This window comes from Varroa jacobsoni, unplaced genomic scaffold (genome assembly GCF_002532875.2).
Source record: "Varroa jacobsoni isolate VJ856 unplaced genomic scaffold, vjacob_1.0 scaffold_1065, whole genome shotgun sequence".
Taxonomy (NCBI): Eukaryota; Metazoa; Arthropoda; class Arachnida; order Mesostigmata; family Varroidae; genus Varroa; species Varroa jacobsoni.
The window spans coordinates 277,020-285,913 of record NW_019213967.1 but is presented as its reverse complement, the minus strand read 5'-3'; the positions used below and the strand labels follow the sequence as shown (position 1 = coordinate 285,913).

Here is an 8,894-nt window from a genome sequence, read left to right as displayed (position 1 = left end):
TTTAGTTCAGAACCGTATCCTTCATCGAGTGAAGCCACTAAAGGGCAAAGAATACACTGGAATAGATAAATAAGAGAAAGCAATGACAACAGCAAGAACGAATCTTCTCTCGTATACAGTTTCCACTGCCTGGCATTAAAATGGGGTTATGAAAAAAATCGTATCTGGAAAAATATCAATATAGCTACTCGATTTTTACAAGATACTTACTTGCAGTTGTTTGATAAGTAGTCCATATGTTCATTTAAATTTAACCAATGTCATAGCACTTTTTTTTACACTCAAATACACTCGAAACTAGCTTACATTTATTGTACATACAGACAGAATCACTTGGCAGGCAGGCAGGCAAGCACAAAAAATGTGACCAATGATCGCGACAAAGAGGATACCTCCTTGAACCTACCGCTTATCGAATATCAAAGCAAACGCATCATTTATAACCTCTACGGGGTTTATACTCAAAATAAGTGGCAAAGTAGAATATGGAGGAGGCTGACGCCTCGAGTTTAAAAATTTGACATATAAATAAAGTTTATAAAGCGGTAAAATGTCATAATTTCGCCGACTATGGGGATGCCTACGAAGTTGAGTTCTGCTAATCAGCTGATGTACTTGTGGTCCCCATTTTCAGTCACGGCTGAGTCGACCCCGCAGACGATGACCACGTCAGTGAATATGAACTCGAACGTCTACTCTGGCCTTTCGTTTATACTATTAAAGACTTGCGAATCGTAAGCCCAAGCTGGATTAATCCTGTTAAAGGATGCTAGGAGAATGGACGTTGGGCCCGCTTGCTCTATAGAGGCAGTTAACTCGTGGTTAGGTTTCTTAAAAAAAATTGCAAATTGAACCCTACTAATTTTTATGTTAGAATTCACGTATGAATTAATTAGTATCGGCTCTGAACTTCAACTGCGCGTTTCCAGTTGTCCAGTCGGCCGCCGATTCGAACTGCAGGCGTTGCCAAGCAATTGTACACGAGAGGCCCAAACTAGGTCGATTCCTCGAGATCCGTGTAAGAACTATGGCCAGCTGGCTTTCAGTACCCTCAAAAATGTTGGCAATTTTATCCAACTAATTAGATTTTATAATCTAGATGAAACGTTGATGATAGAAGGACGAACGTCCACGTTTTATTAGAGCTAGCAGAATTAAGGATCGTCTTCCACAACGCAATTGTCGAAAACGACGATATATGCAGCATTGCAGCTAGGCTCAGTAGGTAAAGTAGGTCAGCTTTTTAGACATCTTTTGTATAGTTGTGAATACCATAGAGACGGTGTCGTTGAGTCTAGAGCTACGAATGCGTTGCTAGAGAGGTTGAAGTCACGACCAAACAACGTGTTTCTGATTGAATTTATAAAACGAGCTTCAACAACAAGTAGACCTATAGGTAGTAACGGCTGTTTTTCTTTCTCTCCCTATTAGCATCCCCAAGTTGAGCCATCGACGCGATATACTCGAAAAATGCGCCGAACTAAAACATTGTCTAAGGCGCATGTGTCCGGTGCGTGATATGATTATGACTCATTAATAATATCTACTTTTCTTTTGTAGAAAAACAATGAGGGATGAATCTTTCCTTGTAAGGTAGTAGGAATAGATAATGCGCTTTGAGCTTCGCGCTGCTCGACTCAGCTAAGCATAACGAAACAGCTCGAATTGTTAGCCTACGCCTAGGCCTTAAGCTGCCGCGATACCTCTATGCACGTTCTCGGCGGTGAGCGGAAATGATAATCGAACAGAATAGGGGTTAGCTTCGTATGCTCCCATTCATCTAATGGAAAACGATGTTATGAGAAGAACGGGGAAGCGCTGAACTAAGCTGACTGGCCAGCCAGCAGTAATTAAAGTCGCTGGCTAGCGGCTGTCCTACGACTCCTTTCTGTGGGGTGCCAACCAGACGGATTCCTTACAGGACTAACGTTATCGATTAGTTGGCTATTAAAGGTTAGTAAAAGACGTAATGCCAACTACCGTGGAGGCCCGAAATACGTGTCCTGGCGGACTAACACACTCCAGTAGACAAATAATACTAGCGAATTACTCTGTTATAGCATGGTTGCAATCATTTGATCAAGCGCGCCCTATGTTGTCAGCATTAACTACGCATACGTGACTATTATAAAAGCTCCGAGAAACTATAAAGAATCTTTGTTGTTGCATAATACTACATATACATTATATATAATAATATACGGGGCTTCAGACGAATGAGTGCCGAAGCGCCTTATAGAAAACGTCACTGTTTCAGCTGAGCATTCTCTCGGTATTGTCATACTCGCAAGGCACTTTTATGTATCGCAGGTAATAACTTACCGCTACACACTATCTATCTTTGATACTTTAGAGCATCAAAAAACAGTTTACGGCATTGATAGCCAATGGATCTTGCAAATATCGCAAATCAAGTGCTGAGCTGGCTGGCGACTCAGAACCCAGTTCTCCGTCGTGCGCGGCATAAAAACGTGATGTCATCCAGTTTTCGTCTTCTTATCGCATCCGAGATTATTTGATTCTCTAGTGTTATATGTTTTTATGAAACGAAATGAATTAAGCACACGCGGTGATAGCGTTGCTATAATATCTGACAATAAATTTCTCGTTACGTCAAAAATCCCGTTAGCTTGTTAGCCAAATCGCGTGCCTTCAGCTATAAGAAAGCAAACTGGATTTCCTTAGCCATTTTTGTTCTTTCGCATAGATCCGCATACGTCAAATCCTCACCCAAAAGAATTTTCACGAACGCACTCTCTCAAAAACATACTCCTGCCATCGATGCGGCCGAACTCCACTCTCCACCTGCGAGTTATCATAAAACGTTTCGTTTGCACGTTCGTTTGTACGTTAAAACGTTCGCAGTTCGTCAGGACTCTCACGCCATCTACCGCCAAAGTCCTCCATTTTAAGTCCGCGCCAAAGTCTGCGTTTGTTTGTCACCGCTTTCGGACGGTAGCTCAAATGTAATTCGTAAACAACCATTTCTCTTAACTATCAAATGTATTGCGCATATGGTAATTACTTAGCTTCATAGAGCCCGTATACGAACGTATTATCGTCATCTTCTCTATAGTGTCGAGTTCACACATTAAGATAATATGGCAAGGCACGAAAAATGGCATGGTTTTGCCTTATTTGCCCATATTTCAACTGTTTTTGGTGGGCTTTCATTAAAATTCCTAAAAAAATCATGCAAATTCTACACAGAAGCTGGCAATTAATCTGGCTCACCTAAGACGAGAACCGCCTTATTTGATTGTATTAACGTTCCGGCGTACATCACTAATGCTGCTCCAGTCCATCTGCTTAGCAGACTGATTTGTCACAAAGGCCAGTACACGGCGATCACGAAGAATTGAAGCAATACTCCCTGTTTGTTTAACAGCTGTATCGACCCGTAGAATACTTGGTATCTAGCATATGTATGCGTGTATAATCATCCAACGTATATATATATATATATATATATGTGAAATTGTTTTTGAGCTCTCTTTACTGCATGGTAACAGACCGTAGTAAATGTCCAACGTGCGCTCAGCAACAACAAGCAAAAGTTAAGAAGCTATAAAAGCAGAACAAGAAAAAACAGAAACATACAACGCTTTCGTCTTGCTTTTGTGTTAATAGGCGTTTTTTAGCGCCTTGCACCAAACACATCATGCATTTAATATTCACTGAACCAAGGTCGTTTTGTTAGCTTAGACGGCTTCGACTCGCCCTTACCACCGCCCAGATAATAAGGACCGACTGATTCGGCCGCTGCAGACGTTATTTCGGTAACGGCTGCCGCGGTCTCTCGTTCACGTCATATGTTAGTTTGACCAAGGCGACAGTTCTGACCGAGCACGACAACAGCATAGCTACAATGAGTCTATTCTCATAACTACTGGTATAAGTACGGTAACCTACCTAGTTCAGTTGGCTGATCTGTTTACCTCATCTGATTTTTGCCCATATCGTTATAGGGCTAGCGCTTGTTATGGCGGTAAAGCAGTTTTCACATCGTCAATGGTCGCTACAGCTGCCGCTCTGCCAGAAAGCAGTTGAAGCTGGCGAAAAGGTCGCTAGCGGAAAGCTGCCCCTCGTTCGCCCTCTATTAGCGCCCTTTATCTTGTTCTATTTAATGCTTCCTCACAGATCTACATAATATAGAAAGTCGTGGAATGCACGAAATGTTACGTAGCTTGTCTCTCCGGGATAAGTGTGAAGCGATTGTTAATGTTGTAGACACCAACAAATAGCTGATAATAATAAACTTTTTGAGAGACATGCCCCGGAAGCCAGTCTCCAGCTTGGACTTCCTATTCGTCGTCTGTCCCATACAAATGTGATAGGTTATTGTCGAAAGATCAAGATTTGCGACCGGCTGCACCACTAAAAGGTAGCTAGTTAAGCCTTTAGTTAGCATTGGTTTATCAGTGAGCTGGTCGAGTGATTGTGTATATGGTAGAAGAGTTGAAATGAATCCTTTGCCCTATTCGGATTCAATTCAGAAATTCATTTGAACGTACCTGAGTGACTCCAAGGAATTATTGTTCATCTCTCAAAGTTATTTTTACGTCATGCACACTGGTACCTCTTCAAGCTAATTTTGTGATTAGCGTAACGTCTACTCCAACTGTTCGCACCAGCCATTTGCAGGCTCCATTTTCTCCCACGCGAATCACCGTCATATAAACCGCTACGTCTTCGACATCGTTCGTTCAAGTAACGGTATACTCAACGGTATATAGTACACTAGAAATTAGTGTAAATTTTTAGGCTACGTTTGGGTTAGATATTTCTATCATTGTGTGTTTGTTTATTTTCTTTGTCATGCTGTATGAAGCTAGAGCAAAACCCGAAGTGTTCTCATCCGCTCAGCAGTGTCATTTGTATTCCGAGCCCAATAGTCCCTGAATCCTAATAACTAGACTATTGTTTAACTTTAACATGAGCGATTCGTTCAAAGTTGAGTCCAACGCAACGCAAGTTATCTCTAAAAAAAAAAAAAACATACTTGTGTCAACAAGTGGTGCACACTTCAATACCATTATGAGCGACTCTCTTTTGCGAGTACTCATGTACATCACACTGTGTGAAGCATTTGCGGAACGTCCATTGACAAGATAATTGATTTTACAGGGCAGCAGAGTAAAATTCTCAGAGTAACATGTTCTAGTCTGAACAAACAATAAGCTTCTTAACAAACACTTCTTGTTTATACTGTAAGGCCTCGCTTGATTTTTAACTGCGCCGTGTAGGCCCATGTCAGCTTCGCTCAAAATAAACACTTCCTAAATAATGTAACTATACCTTATCAGTATAATAAAATTAGCTCATAAGTTATTTCAGTCAATCAAATGTGTACTATCACAGCACGTTCTGGGTGGAAGTAGGACTCTAGGCAAGTGTTTGCCTGCTCCATGCGAAGGTCTTGACCGCATAAGGTCTCGCTTAGCTCATTTTGGACCGTTTGACGCCTACACACACTGACACATACCTCGTAAAATATTACACACGTCTAGCATACTTGGAAAACGTATATGTTGCATTTATCTCAATCTATTTCACTTTACACTCTTCATATTACTACGAATACTTTCATTTTAGCCCCATCGCACCGGCATTTTGTCTTGTTTTGACACTTGGTTTTGGCCAATAAATCGGCTACAATAGAAGCAGTTTAATCAGCTGTTGTCGATTGTTCAACGAAAATGGCCGTCCGTTTGGTCGGATTATCGAAGCGATGGAAATGCATATTGATGGCGAGCGAGTATGTCGTGACCTAGAACTGAATGATACTGGCAAAATATACAAATAACACGCCATATTGGTAACGTTCGCTGTTGCTGTGTGGCAACTGCTTTAAGCCTTGCAGTAGCCGGTACCAGGCTCAAATATCAAATATAAAGGCAAAAAAATATATAAATACAGGTGAGAAAGAGGCGTGAAATGATAAACTAGATAAGCCAAGTGTAAAAACGAATGTGAACGTACGTGCATGTACAAACTTGAAATAATAGGCCGCATTCTTGCTGCAGGCTCATATTGTTAAAGGACTAGTACCAATCTAATAGTTACCACTTGTTTGAAAAGTTCAAGAATAGCTTTTTGCGCATTTGAAAAGAATAAGGAAATTCTCATTCTAAACTCCTGCTCGGATGGTTAGAGTATGCGTTTGCGAGCGATACATAGAGATTCACTGTTTACGTTACATATTCGTACATTAAAGCAAATCCTTTGCAGCCTTTGCTTGTACCTATTGTTCTCGTCCGTTACTTCTATTTCAATTAGAGTCAGTACTGTAATTAGGCCCTCATTATGTCATTAGTGCATGTAGATCGGTTCTCCACTCCTGCCTGCTGCTATGCAGGGCGGCAGTCTTTTCTTTTCAAGCGCAACCGATGCCATCGTACTCTATGCAATCTCCCAGTAGAGAGGTGAGGTACCCTTATGAGCAACAAACGAGAATCACACTGCCCGAGGGCCTAAAGCTACCGCTTAGTGTACGCCAAACGCCTAAGCTAAGCAGGGCTTTCGGAGAGTTCTTAGCCGGGCCAATACTCCTACCATAGGCAACAGACCTGAGTGAACGAAGGATATGACGGTCCGGGGATGCGAAGCCGAACTGGAGCTCCCTAACTCAACATCACGCGCTGTAGACGCGACGTCGCCTATAGATCGAAGCTAGTTGTCCACAAAGACGATGAATCTCTAGTTTCGGTTGCTGGTGGCTCCGGAAATTGAAGACGTCTAGGGCTTTCTCGTTTGTCAATCAACGACACTTCTTTCCTTTGTGATTCGCTCCGCTTTGCATCGTTGCCGCTGACGCCCGTCGGTGAATTGCCGCTAGGGCCCACTAGGCGCTTGGCATAGTCCCATGATAGTTTAGTAGGTAACGTATTTGCCTGCTAACCTTAAAGACACATCGCGGTCTAAGTTCGAACCTGGGCACAGACACACTACGTTCTGTGATGCCTAACGGCGATATCGGACGCAAAACTCGAAACACAAGGGATACGCTTAGCTCGATCAAATGACTAACTCAATTTGCATTCAAACGGGTCTCGTCGGTACGCATGGCACACGAACGGATTGGTCGATTTGTTGCCCGCCGGACGTTACAACACTTATTCCTAGGGGAAGAACAAATTGGCGACGGCTCTTACACAAATGGTGGCAGGAAGTACCAAGCCTATCCTTTTGGTTGAGGATAGGCTTGAGGAAGCCTTGGAAGAGGATTCGTTTGTGAATGAGGGTGGTCGCAGAGACGAAAAAGTTCCTTTTGACGAAGATTGGTTCGGGGGTTGTACAAAGTTGCATGAAAAGGCGCAGGTCCTTAGCGATGGTGCTGATATGATAAAAACTTAACATGGCTATAGTTTCGCTAAACGATGATTTTTTAGAGATTGGACATAAAACTATGCTTGGCTCCAATCGTCCCCGTGTCACTGAGTGATTCATCGTTGTAACAGCATCGTCGGTAATGAACCGAACACTTATGCAAAGTTGACCTGATTTAATATTGATCACCTGTCGAACCTCAGTTTCAGATATTTCAGACCTAAAAAATATAAATCGAATCACTTAACTGGGGGGAACGACTTTCCGTGGTTGTTGAAAAACTTATCACATGAAAATTGCCGTAACAAATAGCTTGTCTCCGACTTGATTTTAACTTTACGATCGCAATGAATGCCGCAAACGAACAAACAAAAAGAACATATTATCGTAAAGTTATTTAATTCTTTAAACAATGTCGTTTTTTCTTGTAACCTAGGTTTTTTTAGGCGAGGTTTTATGTCATACCAGATGGGCATCTATCTGCGCTACATTGTGCACAGCGGACACCTGTCTACATTTAAATACGTGTTAATACGCATACCATCCTATAACTGTAACGTAACAAAGATTTCGAGCGAATCCAAAAAATCGTTTGAAACTCAGTAAAGCCAATTAACGCAACCGATAAGCCTGTGTGCAATGGGTATGTCTTCTTTCGACTGCATGGATCTCCGAGTTGCCCTCCATTTAAATGTTAAAGATTTATCGTGTATACTCCGTTGAGCGGTATATATATATAGATATCATTTTTGTTTAATATTATCGTTTTATATCTATATTTAACCAAAAATTAGCTAGATAGCCCATATGCATAAAAACTAAAAAGTTTTTTTTTACAATATATATATATTACCTTGATATTTCAGACATTCGCCTAAACGGTAATACAGAAGGCAAATGAATAGAATTTTTTTTTGTGACAGGTAATAAACTGAGCCGACGAGGAGATTTCTTCACAAAAGTTAAGCAAACGCATTTCAAAAGTACTCGTGTATCAACCGAAGCGTGCTCAGAAAGATTAATCGTTTAAAATGACCAAACGATATGATCTACTATGACAAATACAAATAAATCCACTCGTTGTGGCACTTTTCTCTCGACTCTTTTCTTTACTGAGGTACACAATCCAAATCGCAGAGGAAATTCAGGGAGGAGCTGACGAAATTTCAAGTCCAAATTTAAAAAGGGTTCAATATAACTAAATGGATAAAGAAGCGCGTTAAATATGGGCCGAGTATTTTTAGCGGTGTGGCTATTCACTGAACGATAGCAGAGTTACACGCTTACTGGAAGCCAGTTGAGTAACGATATATATATATATATATACGTACAGTTGATCCGAATCTGATTTGGAAAATGTATGGAAAATTTTAAAAAGTTGTGTTGAACTAAAAATTTTCGAAAGCGTGAACAAAAATTTTTAAAAAAAAAAAAAAAAAAAAAAAAAAAAAAAACGCTAGATCAGAGCGATAACGTTTGTTGCTATACAGGATTGCGAATCGGCGCATTTTCTCAAAATTTCATACAAGCCAACTGAAGATACACGTCTCGCGCTATGAAATCGC

At 41.1% G+C, this 8,894-nt stretch overlaps 1 long non-coding RNA gene across 1 annotated transcript; it reads left to right on the top strand.

The window, feature by feature from the left end:
* Positions 1 to 4,149: 4,149 nt before the first annotated feature.
* On the top strand, positions 4,150 to 8,423 carry LOC111266229 (uncharacterized). The gene is made up of 2 exons (XR_002683946.2): positions 4,150 to 4,384; positions 8,253 to 8,423. It is a non-coding gene; the product is annotated as an uncharacterized LOC111266229 (long non-coding RNA).
* The last annotated feature ends 471 nt before the right edge of the window (positions 8,424 to 8,894 follow it).